Source organism: Thermobia domestica, chromosome 5, assembly GCF_964235325.1.
Source record: "Thermobia domestica chromosome 5, izTheDome1.hap1.1, whole genome shotgun sequence".
Lineage (NCBI taxonomy): Eukaryota > Metazoa > Arthropoda > Insecta > Zygentoma > Lepismatidae > Thermobia > Thermobia domestica.
The window spans coordinates 150062066-150082441 of NC_137458.1; the positions used below are offsets into that span (position 1 = coordinate 150062066).

A 20376-nucleotide genomic window follows, 5' to 3' on the forward strand; every position below is an offset into this window, starting at 1 on the left:
AATAGTGTGAGGTGCGCAATAATTCAAATTGACTTGCAATGAAAAATGACAGGGTTCATTGTTTGGATTTCATTTCTCTGGTGATAAAGCATGCTTTTTCTAAAAATCTCATTGAGTTAGGTTAGTTTGGATAATGAAATATAACTTTTTAATTGATTTATTTACTGTACTCTTAGTTTACAAAGCATAGTCTATATATAAAAGTGACATTAAAATTGATTTAATAAAAGGTAATTTCCCGAACTTGTTATATTGTTCATTCTTCAGCCCCTTGAAGCTGAACTCAAGATGAACAGGGTTGTAATTTGCAAGCTTTATGATCTTCAGGAACATGAACACAATATACGCCAGATTTCTCCCTAGAAAGAAAACAAAAAAAAAAAAAAGCATTTTATTCTTTACACAATTTTTACAAAATGATGCTATTATTATTCTAATAAATGGATCGTTTGATAGGAGAAAAAAAAATTGTTAATATTCTTCGCTAAACCCACTCTACTATTTTTTTTTTTTTTGGTGAATAAGAAAGCCAATGAAGGAAATCAACAATTTAGAAAGTGGGACAGATTGTATCTGCTAAATAATATTACATGAGCTAACACATATGTTGGATAAACTATGTAACACCGTTCTCACGTCAGAGGGATGTATCGTAACACTAGAAGAGTTCCGTGCATGGAAGGGAATATGAAACGATGAGATGTGACGAGCGGTAACATAACGTCTGTGCAAGGGCGCTCATGTTGTGGTTTCCAAGGGGGGCAAGTATAAGCGACATTTCAAATGTAGTCTCAAATAATGCGGTAACTATTCTAAAATATCTATTGGGTTTTCGATTTTCCGAAGCACAATTTCCTCTAAAGGGAGGCGAGCGCTCCACCTTGCCCCCCCCCCTGATGGGCGCCCTTGCGTCTGTGTCTTATTCAGTCAAAAACATCAGTACCACGACGCAGGCCGGTAGCCAGCCCAAAAATATAGGGGGGCGGTACAAGTTAGGGAGGGCTCGACCCAAGCATATTATAGTTCAATTGCAAGCCTACCGTGAACATTTAAGGGGGAGCAGTAAAAGTTTAGGTGTGGACGGCCCACCCTAGTTCCCCCGTGGATACGGGCCTGCCACGACGTAGAGGTGCAAAGTGGAAGCGCCATACAGCTTGTCTCAGACGGGCATGAAGTAAGGATGTGATTCACGATGCTTAACTCACGACCTTACTTAATGATCATGTCAGAAGTAATTTGTCCTTATTCCAGGTTGAAATTTTCTGCTGTCCTTATTTGGATCCTAACTTAGAAGAAATATAAGCTTTCCCTATTTTCTCTTGGACTTGCATACAGCAGAGGCGGACTGGGAGTACAAGGGCTCACCCGGAGAATGATGTTTATGAGCCTTAATGAAATATCGAGTTGGTCTAGAGTCTGGACTACTTTTTTAGGAATGAACCCTTAGCTGGAGACTTGGATGGCTAAATCCCCGCCCCCACGAAATGTAAAGTTGTTATGCGTATCTATAGCCAAGTACTCGTATTGTTTCGCTTTTATTAAAATCGCGGGAGTGGGACGATTTTTCGAGTAGCTTAGAGGCCTCCACGCGGATTAATCCGGTTTGGCCGTTGGTAACATCTTTCTCTTGTTATTTCTATTGAGGCAAATTTCTTTGTTGCTGACATTTCATAATTTCAAATAAATGAATGGAAGATATTAAAAGTATAAAGCTTACCTTTACCACTTGGCTTACCTGGGTAGTAAGTTGGTAGAGAAAGCAGTTTTCGCTGCTTTGGATCACTTCCAGCTGCGACAAGTGCATTATTCTATGCTTCTTTACATTTCTAATACCCGGGTGTTTTTTCTTTCGATTTTGTGTTAATTTTGTACCTTTTCTCGATTCCATCATTTTCAGATTTTAAAGAAAACCAAATTCGCCAAATGAAACAGTTCTAGCTTAGAGTATCGCATATAGAACATAATCCTCACTACAGTTTTGGCGTCAGGAATACGCAGCTATTTGCGTACTGAACGTTCTAACCATTAGTAATGATTCGCAAATATAGCGGAATTGTACTGAAACTGAACTAGAATACACTGAATAGTGTTTACTTAGCTATAATGGAGTTAATTTTTTTAACGCTTTTTAATTCTATCTTTAAAAAAGTTCAGGTTAAAAGAATGAGCGTAGTTGTTTTCATCTTCTCGAGGTTTTAGATGGTATTAAAACAATGGGTGTTGCAACTAAATAAAAAAAAGTGTAATTTTATGATTGCAAAATTTATTTTCTAGGGATTTGAAAGGGCGAGACCTTTATTGCTAATCGCTGTGAAATAGTGTTAAGAAAATACCAGAGAGCTTATCGTTAACCGGGTTTCAAGTTACAATAATAATTAATTGTAATATCTTTCCGTGACCTGTTTTCTTCGGGGGCCCCTTCGTATTAAAGACCAATTTGACCTGTACATTCCATACATTTCCTTAGGATGAATTATTCCACAAAAAACACGCATAAATACAATTCAAATTTTATTACTTTTAATGTTACTATTAGTAGTGTAACTAAGATTGCGTGCCTCCAATCCCCACAATATTCGCAAATGGGTCACCTTCAAATTTCGTCCACTATTGTTAGGTATATCGAATTAGAATCCCAACTTACTACCCCAATTTCTCTTTATCTACTCGAACTTTAAAAAACTATGACTGCATCAGCAATGGAGACCCCCTTCTACCCGAGTTTTGAAAACAAGTAAAGATATTAATAAAAAATAAAAATCATAAGTTAAAAAATAAAGATTTGCAAGAAAGAAGTGTGCGTTCAAAGCGTTCAAAGCAAGCGTGTCTTATCATTTCACCATCAAAAGATACGTAAAAGAGTTGTAGTTAGATGTACTTTTTGTTTAGGCATCATATGCTAATTCTATCCCATTTATTAGCATTTAGCGAAACAAAAAAAAAAATATTCAAAGGTGAGATGTATAACACTCGACAGATCTCGTTGAACTGAATAAAATGATATGGTAAGTGTAAATCTTCATTTTTTTTTTTTTTTTTTTTTTTTTTTTTGTAAACCTAAAAATTTATGCTGTACGACAACCACGCAACATGTAAAGATAAAGCTGATTCTGAAACTTTTTCACTATAACCTTCACAGTAATGAGAATATTAAGGAAATCAACTTGGAATCTTGAACTTTAATTTTCGTTTAACTATAATATTTTCTACAAGTAAAACATACCAATCGATAAATCACATCAAGCGGAACAAAATTACATGCTTAACAGCAATTTCACATGCTCAGTTTTCGAGAAAACCGAGAAAAGATTTTTTATGACGTCAGAAAGTTGTTCACTGCCAATCTGATGGAGTTGATCCTTCTTTGTTCTGCTGGACTATATTATTTATTATTTATATACTGTATGAAAAAACATACACAATAAGTAGCAGAGTGTTACTTGATTCCTCTTAGTAATGACACAGACATTCCTAACAGCGACGCACCTAATCCCAACAGTGACTTGAGATGAAACTCTAGTACATAGCTCATGTTGACAAACTTAACAATTCTGAAATCATCAGTGACGTTTTGTAGGCTTTAGTATTTTCGCGAGAAAATAGCTGAACTTTTTGAAATTAGTTTTTAGAGCGTAGTTAGCAATTGAGTCGAGATGTGTTTTTTTATTATTCCATTTTGTTAAGTCAGAAATGAAATGAAATCTTTGAGTTTTACGTCCCAGGGTTATGCCGGTTAGCAGGCCGGTAGCCAGCCCAAAAATTTAGGGAATGGCCCGGCTGATGTTAGGGGGGCCCGATCCAAAAATATTATAGTTCATCATATTATAGTTCATTTGCAAGCCTACCGTGAAAATTTTAGGGGGGCCCGCAAAAATTTAGGGGGGAGCCCGGTCCCACTTGACCCCCCTAGATACGGGCCTGCCGGTTAGACTAAAGGAGACAGTGATGATGAGTAATGAATGAAATGGTGGAATGAAGAAAGTGGGAGGAAACGGGAGAACCCCGAGAAAACCCACGCACACGGTATTTGTCCATCACAAAGTTCACTTGGCAGTGGCTGGGATCGAACCCGGGACTCCAAGCACCAGAGGTGAACGCTCTACCACAGAGCCACCGAGGCCCTTTGTTAAGTCAGGTATCTACAAGTAGCGCTTCCCACGAGACAATACGATACAAGAAATAAGGTTTTCTCGTCTCGCCTCATCTTGCAAATAATATAAAAGTCTCGTCTGGTCTATATTCGGAAAAAAGTTTTTCTTTGTTTAGTAAACTTAATGTTCAAAATTTATGCTCTGATGTTTTTTTTTCTTAATCTCATCTATGAGTCATCAGAATCCTTCCATATTATGATATGTCCACGAAGGATGTGATACAGGATCATCCAATAAAATTTTCCACATTTGAAAGATAATAAAACAATAAAAATGCATATACAAAGTTATTTATTAAAAAAACAACAACATAAAAAGCTATTGAAAACAGTGAGTAATTACGTAGAATTCTTTTTACATTCTTCCTAGGAAGCCCAATAGCTGAAGCATGCCTTTTTTTTTTTTTTTTTTTTTTACACAACGTTTTGGGGACTGGAAAACAGAGTGTCTCACAGCCTTAATATTCTCAGGCGTACGAGCACTTTTAGGTTGCCCACAAACAGGGCCGTTTTTAAACCGATTGGACCGATTGCTCCCAATCGGCCCCGCGCCTAAGGGGGCCCCGCGCTACTGCCGTCTACCAGTGTTTCTTTCAGAAACAATGTTTCGGGGGGCACACTTAGTTTTTCGGGAGGACACTACTGATACTATTCTATTTATTATTATATTATAGACGTATTATTTTGGTCTCCTCTGGGAGGGCAGTGTCCCCCCCAAAAAAAAACAAGTCTGGAAGAAACACTGCCGTTTACTCTACTGCCCAGCAGTGTTGCCACAGTCCTAGCTCTGGAGTGGGCTGAAAAATAGTACCAAATTGAAACAAAAAGGGCTGAATTCATTTTTGTCAAAAAGTAAAATATTTTTGCCCACGTATGATCATCCCTGATCTAACTTTAGGTCTATACATAAAGTTTGTTATAACGTGTAGATATAGATCTCTAAAACGCAGAAATGTTCGGGTATTTTTATATTCGTCAATATGGCGTCACTAGTAAACAATTTAGCCCGGCAAGCCGGGAACTACGTCAATGTATTTTTTCGTGCTATACCATGCCGTTGGGGGGGACGGTCCCAGGCGCCGAGGTAACGGGACGCAAAATTCGGAAGAAATAAAATGAATATCTATATCTATCTATCTATCTATATAATTGAAGGAAAAAGTAAGAAAAAGTGCTGAAAATCCAGGAAAACCAGGGTTTATTTTTAAAAATGTTATTACGCTTCGCGCAAACCATAGTCTATGGACCTCAGTTATATGTACGCGAGCGCCGTCGTATATTCTCACCCAGGGCTGATTTTCCACGGTACGGCCATGGTGCTATTATTGTTTTGATGTAGAATCTTTTCAATGACACATAAATTATAGATTTACTTCAGCACTCACTGGTCTTCTTCAGAACATGCAACAGTTAATTCAACGTGTGTGTACTAAAAAAAAAAAAAAAAAAAAAAAAATCAACTTAAAATTTCCACCACACTGCTTCTTTCTCGTCTCCTTCCTGCGCGGCGCGGATGCACCCATCTAGCGTCATTTGTTTCCCGGTATAGTTCCATTTACGAATTTTCCACACGAAGTTTGTACCGTTATGCGGTGCAATGTCACAGAATGAATATTCACCAGCATTTCTTAAGAGTCCAACACAGTATGAGTAACGTGAACTTTTGAAAATGTGACAATATTTGTTAAATGGTGCTGAATTGGATAGAATTGTACCAACTTTTTCACAAATGGGGCTGAAAATGCCAGCGTGGTACCAACAAAAAGGGCTGAATCTGGTACAATTGTACCAAGTGTGGCAACACTGCTGCCCAGACTAATCTAATCTCCAGTGAAGTTTTAACAGCGAATTAGGCCTCGCCCCAGAGCAAACAAGTATGTTGTGGTCCCTATGACTAAATTTTGCTCCTAATACATGTGGGTAATTAATACATGCTATTCTGTTCACGGGGCCCCCAATGCTTGCGGGACCCCCGACCAAGTGGCTGTGGTAACATTAAGATGGCTCTGCTACTCTCGGTTGTCAAATACACACAAATTATATTGCAATACAGATACATCCATGGAGTCCACAAGGAAGGGTATGGCCTCTTCCTAACAATAAATGAATAGTTTGTATTAAGTTCCCGGGCATAAGTAAATATATATATATATATATATATATATATATATATATATATTGAATTTAATGCTGCACTAGTTAATTTTTATACGTTTACAACTTAAGTTGTAAAAATAGATATTATGTCCAGGAAGTATTCTGCACGCCCCCAACACCCATAATACTCCTACAAACTTCCTTACACACACGCCTGGGCATAAAAATATTGTTTTCTTTGAGTTTGTGTAACGATGTATATCATTATTCTAGGTGCACAACCTCTTTTATTTTGAACAACCCACTAAGTAAAAGTTCTTGGTTCTTACTGATTATGTCATGTGATATATATATATATATATATATATATATATATATATATATATATATATATATATATATATATATATATATATATATATATATATATATATATATATATATATACTCGTATATATTTGAAAAAAATCAAGTCAGGAAAACGAAATATATACTAATACGTCCTGAATAGGTGGCATCTTTAAATGGTTTCTCTTCTAACTCGAATAATCTATTGGAAAATATGTCATCCATCTTCCATCAGTTAAGTTTAGTGATCGTCTCATCACCATTTCATTTTGTCTGTAGTCGATAACGATTTCAAGCTGATTATACCTTTCATAAGTAGCTACCTACGGTGTTCTTACTTGTGTACATTAGGTTTTCCTGATTGGAATTCTTTTCCAGAAGACACACCTGTTAAGAAATCTTTGAACCAACGAATTTGTATCACTACACATTTCATTATGTTTTACAAATGTAAACTTAGAGTTCATCATTGTATTTCTTGTAAAACTTTAACCCAATTTGATATTTTATATGACCCCCTTCCTATTTAAGAAAGTCGAGCTAGATACAAGGTGGCCGACTTCGAGATGGCGGCCATGATAAGCATACCCTCAAATAGGTGTATACTTCCTCCCGTTGTCGGTTAATGTGCTTTTGTTTTTAATCTCTTTGCCCGTTTAACAAATAAAATGAAATTTTCAAACTTGAAACGCATTGTTCAGGATCTGCGGCTTATTCTGATCAATCAGGATTTTGGCCACTGCGGTCGTCTTTGTAGACGGAAACACATTAAATTTTGCTTACACTCGTTTCTTGATATTCCACACTTCTCTGCCAAGTTTTGTGAAGAAACTAGATTTCGACATGGATAGGTTTACTTGTAAGAGAAGAAAACTATAAAATACTGGTACAGAACCTTCTTGAAAAATTGCGAGGCACAAGGGTCTGAAATACGTATTTTAAAATTAGCTGCTATAAGCAATGAACAGGGCGAGTGTTTTCACCAGAATAGTTTGCAGATAGGAAAACGTTGTAGAGGGAAATGGGTATAACCACTAGACCGGCAGGAAGAGCGCAATATATATATATATATATATATATATATATATATATATATATATATATATATATATATATATATATATATATATATATATATATATATATATATATATATATATATATATATATATATATGTATGTAGAGAGAGAGGACACTGAGCAATTTCATGGTAATTGAAATTGTAAGCAAACGGTTCGCAACGAATAGAAGAAACTTTACATGCAATCGAAAGCCCAATATGTGGTTTAACTCTCGCTGCAAGTACTGCCCAATATCGGGTACAGAATAGATGCTACGTACGTGGAAATAAACACGTGTGTTCAGAGTCACCCACGACCGAGAGGTGAAACTGAACAACGGAGGGGTGACACTGAACATTTAAAAAAGACACAAAAAATATGCAGAAATACCAAACGTATATATTTTAGAAAATAATAATCTGCATGTATGATCTGTCCAATATGAACAAAGGAGATTTACTAAAGTCAAAACAAAATCAGTAATATATCTACTATGTACTAAAATCTCCTTAGACTCCGTAGAGCTAAGCAATGCTGGCATGCTTGTGCTCACGCACTGGTTCTGCATCGTCTACAGATGAAAAGTATATTGTCACCAATGCCCACAACGCCTGCACCTTGAACATTGGATCCAGTCGCCCATTGCGGATGTCCCAGGACGGAGAAATGAAAGCATTTGCAGCATTACATCACATAATTAACAAAACATTTTCTCCTTTCTCAACGGATGTCACGATCACTGCATTTGAACAACCTTTGCCACTACACGCTTTGGTTCATTGTTGAAAGAAAGGTCAGTCTCTTCCAAGTTGTAGATGTATTCCGAAGAGTTGGCGAAGCCAGTGCCTTCTACGGTTTGACGCAGGGGATCAAAATATTCTGTAACAGCTAGTGTTGCCACGAGACGAGACATTTCTCGTGTCTCGTCTCGTCTCGTCTCGTAAACGAGACGAGACACGAGATGGGACAGAACCCTCTTAGACGAGACACGAGACGAGACAGACTACTTGTCCAGTCTCGAAAACGAGACGAGACACAAGACGAGACGGGACGTCTCGTGAAAGCCTTCATAGAACATGTTGAAAAGCCTTCATAGAAAAATGTCCTCTGTCTATTGAATGAAACAATTGTGATACATGAGCTTCCAGGAATATCATCCTTAATGTCTTGTCCCCAATTCCCCTTGCTGTAAACTGAGGAATTCTCATTTTTTTTATTTCTGGCTGGAATGATGACAAACAAAATCAAAGACAGGGAAGATTTTTACAAGGTCCAGAAACCGAACTACCACCACCATCTATTCAATTTGAAAACTGGGTAAGGTCTACACTTGTCTTTATTCTCTGGTGGCGGTATTCTTTTTTCTATATGAACCGAAAACGGCAATTGAAGTATGTCATCTTGCAACTAAAATTTTGTCTTCTCTCTCTCTCTCTCTCTCTCTCACACACACATACGCACACACACATAAAAACACACTTTTACCATTTTACCAATCGCTCGCTTATTATACAGCAGTCATGTTGTAAAATTCACCTCTTCGTTTGGAAGGCGGGCGGACGACAAAGGAAGCAAAGATATTATCGACGAACCCTTCAAATTGTTTGCTTTCAGCAAATTTATGATACTAATAATAACACTTTAGGTAAAGAAGTTTTACAGGGGGACCTTCGTTTTGTTACGCGGAAATGTTTGATCTGACGAGAGTGCGAAATTGCTCTCTGTTTCCATGTTGAGAGGAGAGGAATACTTCCCTTTCCTAGTGAATAATATTCATTAGGACCTGAATTATCTTCAGAAATTGTTTCTTACAGGCGCATAAAACCTCTCGAACTTGATAAGTGTAAAGAACAATAATTTGGTATAATATTCATGGAACTACGTTGAAAGCAGTAAATATCATGAGAATGATCAAAATTCGAACATTGAAGAACATAATTAACAGAAAAGAAATAGGATACCCAAACCATATTTTTAAACCTGCTATAAAATGTATATCCTATATTTTTACTAATTCCTTACTCCCATGAAACTATCCTGGGGAGGATATTCTCTCTATTTTTTCAGACTAAAATCCTTTTATCCCGTTCGATTTCCCCCCCTGACACAGTACGAAAAAACAAATGTTGTTAAAATCCATACACATGACCCTTCCGGGACTCAACCCGGGGCCTTCAAGCCTTTGGTCTATCGCCGCAGACCGCTCGGCTTGGTATGAAGATGAACGTTGTATGATTGTGAATAGATCCCGACAATATAAGGAACTTTAATCCAAAATGGCCACCCAAAAAGCAACTTTTTTTTGGCCATTAGCTAATCTGGGTGTACTGTCATGAGTTTGTTACACAAACGGGGCAAGCACCGCGGTTATGGGAACAGATTTGAACCATGGAGGTGAAGACTGGCCCCAAGCATTCTTTCGTCCGATGTGTCGTTCAGTTCCCATTACTATGGCACTTTAAGTAGAGCTTAGTGTGCAGTAACATATAAAATTTCAATCAAATACTTTCCATTACTCAATAAAATTATTTGGTTCCGAGCTTTTTTTAAAAAAAAAATAATTGCAACAAATCTAAATATGCTAAAATGGAAAGTAGTTTTTGGATTGTTATGGGTTAACACTGTGAAACCTAAAGGCTGGAATATATGAAATCAAAGTGTACACACATATCTATCTCTCTATTTATCTATATATCTTTCCATCTCTCTCTGTATATATATATATATATATATATATATATATATATATATATATATACAGACACTATAAAGCAAGTGGGTTGATAGTATACGATAGTGTCGGGGATGGTGACACCTTTACATCGAACTTTGCTTGTCGTGTAAACATTATTTGAAATTAGTGTCTTCATCTTCGACGTACCTATGAGCAGTTTGCTGTATATTCGTATATTGAAACTGGTGAAACAAATTTCAATGTTTCAGAATGTAAAAAAAAGAAGAAGAAGAAGAAGCCAGGGTCGAGAAGCCTCAGACAACTAACAGCAGAGATATATTATCTTGTAAAATATTTGTCCTTGCCTTGTGAGCTTATTTGAATTTATTTTTAAGACCTTTAGGCAACTTTGGCCGAATGGATGATGATGGGGAAATTAGTGGAATGAAGAAAGTAGTAGGATACTAGATAACTTCGAGAAAACACACACATTCGAGAAATGAAATGAAATGAAATCTTTGAGTTTTACGTCCCACGGTTATGCCGGTTAGGCTAAAGGAGATAGTGATGATGAGTAATGAATGAAATGGTGGAATGAAGAAAGTGGGAGGAAACGGGAAAACCCCGAGAAAACCCACGCACACGGTGTTTGTCCACCACAAAGTTCACTTGGCGGGGGCTGGGATCGAACCCGGGACCCCAAGCACCAGAGGTGAACGCTCTACCACTGAGCCACCGCGGTTCCCACACACATTCAATGTTTGTCCACCACAAAGCTCACATGGCACTAACCGAGATCGAACCGACTACCACATACACCAGAGGTGAAGGCTTCACGGTGTAGCTACCGTGACATTTCTTGTCTTGTGTGTTCTGGGTAATACTTGTAACTTACAAGGGAAGAGAGGGAGATTATATATCGAAGTGGATGATGGTTTATATACCAATGGGAAGCACTAATGACGCCTATTACAAAACTGTAATAAAAATTTTCCGAATGCGCATACTATGCGAGTTATATGGATATATAGAGTGTCCAGATAATCCGTTACCACCCCTTGAAATCGCAAACGATAAGACAGATGCCAAAACTGGAAAACATGTGTTTGATCATTTTTAAAGTACAACGTATCAAAGCAAAAATTCTTGTCACAAGGCCACCCGCAGTGTACTGGGCGGGGTCCAACTCAAAAATTACAAAAGGTAAGGGGGTCAAGTAGCATATCGTTCGAAACTTCTTGGGAAATGAAAGAAGACGGAACAAGTCTCAATACTCTAAAATTACCTTGTGCAAAATGGCGGCCGGTCAAACTGTTAGCAAAAACATCATTGTAAAGTCGATGGCCACCCCCAAAAAAATCCTGAAACGGTGAGGCAGTTGTCAAAACAGGAAAACATATGTGTCATCATTTCAAAAGTACAATGATTGGAAGTAAAAATATTTGTCTCAGGGTCCTCCACAATGTCCCAGGCGGGGTCATGTTCAAATTGTTGAAATGGCAAGGGAGGTCAAGTAGCACATCGTTTAAAGCTGTTATTAAATGAAAGCAAATAGAACAAGTATGGACGCTCTACGATAATACTGTGCAAACATCTTGCATTTTAGTTGTTGCTTCTGTAACCGGGTTTTAGTTTATTTTCACTTTAATTCTTGTACTCAACGGAAAGAAAGGAAATGCCCCTACTGTGAGATTCTGCTCTTTGAGCCCAATAATATCTAAATAAAGAAAAAAATAATAAAAGCAAATTAAGACATAAAGAAAAGAAATAACAACATTTGACATCTTTGAGTATAGAACTGACTAGTTAACATATAATGTACTTCCACGAACATAAATAAGTAGAGGTTGGAGCCATCAGAAGTAAAGACTCTTACCTCTACTTATTTACGTTTATGACTGCACAACAGTGCTACTTATGCTCGTTATCTGGTTTATCAATTATAAAATGATTCAAACGAAATAAATTCCTTGCACCAGAAAGAGTAAATACGTACAAATATCTCAGAATGAAAACAAGTGCCGATTGCAAAATGGAAAGTGAACGTGCTCAGAAAATCGAAATGAAGATGTACATTTTGACCGGCCGCCATTTTACACAGGGTAATTTTAGAGGATCGAGACTTGTTCCGTGTTCTTTTATTTCTCAACAGCTTTATTTGACCATATTTGCCATTTGAAAATTTTCAGTAGGACCCCGTCTGGAACCTTGTGGAGGACCCTGGGACACACATTTTTACTTTCAATCATTGTACTTTTGAAAAGATGACACATATCTTTTTGTTTTTTGACATCTGTCTTACCGTTTCAGTTTTTTTTCTTTCTTTGGAGGGTGGCCATAGACTCTACAATGACGTTTTTGCTGACAGTTTGACCGGCCACCATTTTGCACAGGGTAATTTTAGAGAGTTGGGACTTGTTCGTCTTCTTTCATTTCCCAAGAAGTTTCGAACGATATACTACTTGACCCCCTTACCTTTTGTAATTTTTGAGTTGGATCCCGCCTGGGACTCTACGGGTGGCCCTGGGACAACAATGTTTGCTTTGATACATTGTACTTTTATAATTATCAAAAACGTGTTTTCCAGTTTTGGCATCTGTCTCATCGTTTGCGATTTCAAGGGGTGGAAATGGATTTTCTGGACACCCTGTGTATTCATATAACTTGCATAGTATATGCATTCGGAAATTTTTTATTACAGTTTTGTAATAGGCGTCATTAGTGCTTTCGATTGGTATAAAAACCATCTTCCACTTCGATATATAATCTCCCTCTCTTCCCTTGTTAGTTGTATCTTGATTAGCATGGTGCAGCCTGCTACATTTTACTTTCGCTCCCATGGTATGCTGCTATATTTTTACGAGACAAGACGAGACAAAACGAGACAAACGAGACGAGACGGGACGAGACGGGACAGAACCTGTCGGGACGAGACGGGACAGAACCTTTCGAGACGAGACACGAGATGGGACGAGTACATCTTTTCAAGACGAGACACGAGACGAGACATGCTTGCACGAGACGAGACGAGACAGCCTGAAGTCTCGTCTCGTGGCAACACTAGTGACAGCTTCCTTGTTGAAACCTTTTACACTTGTAAGAGATAGCTGTTCGGGGTTTCGTAACGATAAATCAGGGTGTCGTTTGAGAAACAATCGAAGCCAATCTTTTCCGGCCGATCGCGTCTCCCTGTTGAAAGGATCTTTCAGTGTTTTCAGTGTAGTCAAATGCGGCTTTCCTTACATTTTGCGGTGTTATAGGAAAAACTTTCCGTGCCACCTTGAGCAACAAGTTTGCCATTTCGTCTTCCTCTTCTTTCCCAAACACAGGCTGACCTCCATCTGACTTCCTTCTGGCAGATTTCAATCACAAGTGTAATGTGCCCTTGGGTATCCCGTATTTTTCGGCAGCCTGACAGAGGGACAGTTTTTCTTATATAAATTTCCTCTAAGCTTACGCCATTGTTTGATCATTCCATCGTTCGTATTTTGTGCCATTCTTTACTCTCTTGTAGTCTCTGGGCAGTTGTAATGAAACATGAAACCCTGATAAGGCACTGTATATAAATTATGTAGTAAAAACAACATAACAGCAATACAAAGTTGTGTTCAGTGTCACCCCATTAAATCTGTTCAGTGTAGCCCCACAACGCAGGTTGTCGGTTAAGTGTTCGTAATTTTTCACAGATGACACCACCAGTCAGCATGCAGTAGTCAGGAATGACTAAATCCCCGCCAAACTTCCATGCATCAACCAACGTGATTCTGTGCTGTATCTGGTAGAAATTACATACTATATACACAAGGTCTCAACTCTAATATGGCTATTTTATTACTTGGTATTTACGTTTATGTTTGTCTCGTTTGCATTCCTCTCCAAGCCAAACGTGAGTTTCTCACGTCACACGAATATTTAGCTCACCACACAAACGTCCTCCACTTCCACCACTTTCTACCAAACATCAGGTGGCGGTTTTCGAACACAAATGACAAACGTTAATATGTTCAGAGTCGCTCGCCGTTCAGTCACTCACCCCACTATATATATTGTTACGATTCTTGGGGGTTAGCTGTAGAGCTCCACCGTTCATACCCGGCGAGACTCCACCAACTGTTACGAGTAGTTGAGGGAGTCTCGCCGGGTATGAACGTTGGAGCTCTACAGCTAACCTTCCAAGAATCGTAACAGTTGGTGGAGGCGCCGGGTACGAACGGTGAGTTCTACCACTGAGCACCCCACTTACCGTAACAGTTGGTGGTAGGCGCCGTCGGGTATCATTGTTCTACTCTTACGCTCCTTCTGTCGCTTACCCAGGCTTGTGCATCGGTGTGGCCCTCTGCCATTATCACTCGGAACTACTGTTTCATTTTTATTAAGTCTTCCCCTCTGTTTTTGTGTTTAAGTGTAACATTTGGTTCCTCCTTTTTGTGTTTGTATTTCCACACCAAGTTAATTATGAAAGCTAGTAGTTTCTCTTAGTACCGAAGCATGCTTGCTATGTAGTATGTAGCTAGTAACAGTGGCGTATAATAAGAAATAGTGCTCACCGTATACAAACATCTATGAGATTAGGAGTATAATCTGTAAGCAGTTTTCGGAAATCGGAACTCGATCGGAACCTCTGTTACTCTTGTGTTGCGTCGAAATACGATATCCTGTCTCTGTAGCGGAAGACCCCAAGTACTAACAATAGTAATCAGTTTTTTGTGTTCTATCTTCCTGTATGTTCTTTATTCCCTAACCTTTACCTTTCCTCGAGCGGCGACCTAACCCAGTCGTGTAACAGCGATAAAGGGGACCCGCTCTGGTTCATGGTAATCTTACCAATACATACCTACATTCCTACCAACCTAAAGATCATAGAGCTGAGTACGAACACAGAAAAGATACTTTCCTTCGTTTCGTGTTTATACCTATCCAAAGAAGCGAACTGCTAGAGCAAAGTAATTGTCAGTAGTAATCAGTTTTTCGTGTTCTATCTTCCTGTATGTTCTTTATTCCTTAAACTTTACCTTTCCTCAAGCGGCGATCTAACTCAGTCGTGTAACAGCGATAAAGGGGACCCGCTCTTCGTTCAGTGCGGAAATCCTATTCAAGGAAGCAAACTGATTACAAAACGTGTCACTTTTATTTTTCCTATCTTACGGCAATAAACTTCACACTAGTTTTACAAACGCATAATTCACAGAGAGACAGGAAGAAGGAAATATAACTATTTACTAAAACTAGGTCAAGAATTTCATATATGCTTATTTAATCTGATTGTACGTCAGTTCCCGCGGAAGCGACTCTTCGTGAAGTAAATTCTGGTAGCTGTCAGTATGCACTTATTGCAGGAAGTAGGTTACATCATAGTGCTGTTATATTGAGAACATTTTACAGATAGCAAAGACGATCTTAAAACGAAATAGCCATGAGTTTTGCTGAGAAATTAAAGCAACGCTGGCGAGATCTAGGGAAATCGCATTGTCCCTGTTCCCCCTGTGGGAATGGGAAACATCACTATATGTGGGATAAATATGACAATGTGTATACCTTATTTTGTAACAAAGTTAAAGCAACAGGGTACGCTACTCCCGAATTCGGCTGTTGGTTGCCTACTTATGGTCCGAAATATTATGCTACGTGGGATCGAACTCTGTACTTAGATCCTCCCACTCCGACTTCGGAACTGCCTGCAACTGGTTGTGAAACAACCCCGTTAGCGGCTTCTAGCCCTGCAGGACCTGTGCTTAATCCTACTCAAACAACCGAAAAACCTGTTCCCTTGCCTACAACCTTAATGCTTGACTCCGAAATAGACGAAACACCGCCGGTAATGAATGCTAGGGATTTAAGAAATGAAAGAAATTTACAAGAGGAATTAGAAATAGCAGACCTAATTGTAGCTGGTCAAGTTGACCCTAGGGCCACTGTTGAGTTAAAATTTACGCCAGGCGTTACCTCAAATATAGACTCGAACCTAGTAAATCTTAAAGAAACTGAAACTGAATCTCATAAAATCGAAGATGGTAGTAAGAACGACAACTTACTCTCTTCGCGTACACCTATTAGTCCGGAAGCGATTTATTTTCCAGTGAAGTATGAGCCATCTAAGATTCCATCTCAACCTGTGTCAGAACAGTTTGACTTGGAGCCTCCTGAAACTGTTATTACTGATGTAGTTAAAGACTCGGGTGTAACTCTTCAGTCTCTCTTGGCTGAAACAGGTACCGAACCCAGAGCCTCTGATCAGGAAGTACACAAAGAACTCGAAGAAAATCATTTGTACTGTTCGAATAAAAGTCAAGATGATGAAATGATAGAACAACTCAGAACCTCATTACAAACTGACCTGTCGCCAGCGGTAGGAGCCTTAATACAGCCCCTGATTAAAGGAAAGAAATATAAAAAGGTACAGACCACCGTGGTTTGTTGCTCGGACTCGGGTGTAGAGAGGATTGGATTGCTTTTTCAGACAGACCCGATTATTCCCAACGAGGATTAATTACCCACAGATCATATAATAGGGAAGTTTCATATTGAGATTCAAACTGACTCTCCCGTGCGAAGAACAGACGCTAGTGTTCAAACGGACTTTAGGTTTCCAAAAATATGATCCGAATTGAGACGAATCCTGATCTCAAAGTGTTATGTAGCATTGCTACACAAACCAACCCTGTCATGTTTGAGCGAATTATGACTTTGGAAGAAAAACTGTCGCACCTAGATAGTATAAACAATCTGTTCGATGTAGTTAAACAGGTTCGATGGTCGGATGGAAACGTTAGTACTTTCGAATCCGGAGACGACGATATCCTACGGGAATCTTGGTTGGAATACGAATTGAATAGGCTTCGAGCTGAGGAAGAATCCCTCTCCGAGGAAGAAAAAGAGCGTTCCCACAGAAGAAGCCTAGAGTTAACTCCTAGCTCGATGAGTAATAAAGGCACCTTCCTACCTCCGTGGAGCCCAGGAGACGACCTCTCATATTCTAATTGGGACCCCCTGATAGCATCAACGCCCCAGAGAACGGCCTGGGATCTAATGCTCACTAAGAATAGTGAAGAAGAAGATGACAACACCCTTGACAGTAAAACAAAATCTTCAGTCGCCGAAGAGAAGGAAAATGAGAACCTTTCCACCGCTCAGTCACCCAAGCAGGAAGAGGAAGAACAGGATTCAAACGATAACGAATCATGGTTGGAATCAAGAGTCTTAGAGAACGTTGGAAAAATATTTGAGTACACCAAATACGCGCCATCAATCGTATGTTTAAATGAAATTGAAAAACCGAAATCTTCTTCACCCCCTTCTTCCTCGCAAAGTACATATCAGTCCAAAAATAGTGTCAGACCCAGTAGTAGTTTATTCTGTGCACCTTATATCAGTTCGGAACATAGTATTAGCGATTCACCAGCTACTAAGGAAATGAGGAAGTATGAGGAAACCGGGCAGTATGACACCCTGAAAATAGCGTTTGTCTCTCCACCTAGTAGTGCAGGCTCGCCCACAGATGGTGGTACCAACAAGTTTAAAAATACAGGGGTTAGGCCAGAACAAAGTTCAAAATCACCATCACCAAATAGGGTTGAAAGTAGGTTAGATTCCGCGACGCTCTCGGTAGAAACCAAATTCCCCACAAACAAATCAGAGGATAGAGCAACTAAATTCTCCCCGTATGAGAGTGATTCAAAGCATTTAGCAGTCAAAGTTCAGGTTTAACTCAAGATACCAGTTCAGAACACAAAAATAACATTGATATAAAATCTGAAAAATAATTTAAAACAAGTCCGGTTTCAGAACCTTCGTCGCAGCCAAGTATAGAAAAGCCTAAATCTCAGATTTATACTTAAAGGAAAATAAGCAAACTCCACCACCTGAAGGCGGTCCACATACTGCTAAGGCGGATACTCGATCTCAAACATATCATATTTACCCAGATGTGAAAATCCCGTTGTTTTCAGCAGGTAGATATGAGGCTGTAGAAAATTTTCTATCATCCTGCGAACTCACGGCACGCATATATGATTGGACATTACAGGAGATGGCAGATTTCTTTCCTCTTGCGTTAACAGGCTCAGCCATTGCGTGGTATTCTGTACAAATAGCAACCCAGCCTACGCTTACCTATTCAGAATTAAAAAGTGAAATAGTCTCGGCTTTCCCATTTATCCATTATCGTGTTAATCTTGAATATGATTTAGAAAATAGAAAACAGAACGCAGGCGAGTATAGTTTGGCCTTCATTTTTAGACTAATGAAAGATCTCAAATTTCTTCGTGGATAGTTAGATAAGACTGAATAATGCATAAGATCAGAGCAGGTTTGCGGCCCGAGCTTTTAGAGAAACTAATACTTGGTGTTGGCGACATGAACGATTTTGATGAATGTATGAATTATCTTAGGAAACTGGAAACTGCAAACCGCATGACAGATACGAAAAATCACCCAGAAATACTGTGGTGCAACGAAAGAATAGATTGGCCAGCACTGAAGCGCGCCAATGAACCCTACTACAGTCCTGTGTCCCATTGTCCGTCAGATTACGTCGGTGCCAAACCGGCAAACCCTCTCTCCTACCCTATAGGAATTGGATTTCTAACAGCTATGGGATGGGACGGAGTGGCGGAAGTTTGTGTACCGTGTCGGTCAGGATAGGGGCCCAATTGGGGCTCTGCGCTAATAGACAGCGGAGCCGCTATCTCACTGGCGAAGGCTGATTTTGTACCCAAGCAGTATTTAACCCACCAGTTTACAAGAGGCTATACCCGGATAAAAGGGGTCGGCGCTAAGACTAGCGAGTTACTAAGAGTAATACGTGTTCCGTGCTATTTCACGAATCATTTCAACAACACTATGCGACGATATCTGGATTTCGCAATAATTCCACTCATAATTGCTCATATTGAGTAATACTTGGGGCGGACTTCCTACACAGACATGTTTTAGTTATTCTGCGGGACCATCTAGTCATTGCCAACGCATTTGGAAATGCTGCTTAAGATCTTTACTTTGAGCTACCCACGGAACAGAAGTCCAGGAGAAGATGAAAACAGAATGTTAATTACACTAACTTTAAACAGGTCCCGCATAATCGGAAACGAAATGACCATTTACACAAAAAGAAGTCGAACAAGTTATATCCGCGCCAGCTGTGGAACGAATATTCCGACGTGCATGCAGAACCGGTACCGAACACAGCCACTCGCACTACGCCAAGAAACCGTAAACACTCTCATAAACAGTATGATGCTCACTCTTCACGCTCTGAGTGGACGCAACAGAATATAAATGCTCAAGTTAGTGATACCACTAGTTTGGCTAATTCAAATGCAACTAGCGATGCGACGCGAGTTTCGTCACCGCCGCGGCGGTCTCGACGGCGTAAGCGACACAGAAGAAGGAAGAAGCAATCTTCTTCTTCCCTCGTACCGAATGATGACAGTAATCACTCTTTTTGCTCATCTCAACAAGGGGATGCGCAAGGAATGATACAACCACCCTTACGGAAAATCAGGCTCAACCCTTTGAACCGACTGTAAATAAGATCACGGCATCTCCTGAGAAGGATACAGCAATATGGACAAACCCCAGAATTTGGAAGGACAACGTCCCGAAATTCTCCTCCCCCGTGACTTCCTCCACTTTGCAGCCAGCTCCTGGTGAACTGTCGGTGCCACTAAAAAGGCAGGACACCACCGACGGTAAGGAGCAGGTTGAGAGTGTGAGTTCTACTGGGACCATCCCAGCAGAGGTCACTGTGAGTCCTGCAGAGGACGCTAAAACAATACTTACCCCCACCAATTTGAACTTCACGCACCTAATCGCCCTTGTTTTACTTTACCACTTGGTAAAACCAACGCACATGAGTAGAATAGTCAAGGGACCATTACTGTGACTCGTAAGAATAACACACCCGGGAGTGACACTAGCTACTACTCAAAATTTGCCTACAAAGGAAGGATCTTCACGACCATCCTCCTCCAAGGAAATTAATAATACTCTTTACACAGCGCGAACTAAAGAACAAACTGATTCGGTTAAGGTAACTAACTCTTTAAGG

At 39.4% G+C, this 20376-nt stretch overlaps 1 long non-coding RNA gene across 1 annotated transcript in view; it reads right to left on the bottom strand.

Annotated features, from left to right (window-relative positions):
* Positions 1 to 235: 235 nt before the first annotated feature.
* LOC145684704 (uncharacterized) overlaps positions 236 to 20376 on the bottom strand; it is a 40080-nt gene continuing 19939 nt past the window's right edge. The window contains exon 2 of the long non-coding RNA XR_014131370.1: positions 236 to 359. This is a non-coding gene — a long non-coding RNA (uncharacterized LOC145684704). The remainder of the gene's footprint in view (positions 360 to 20376) is intronic.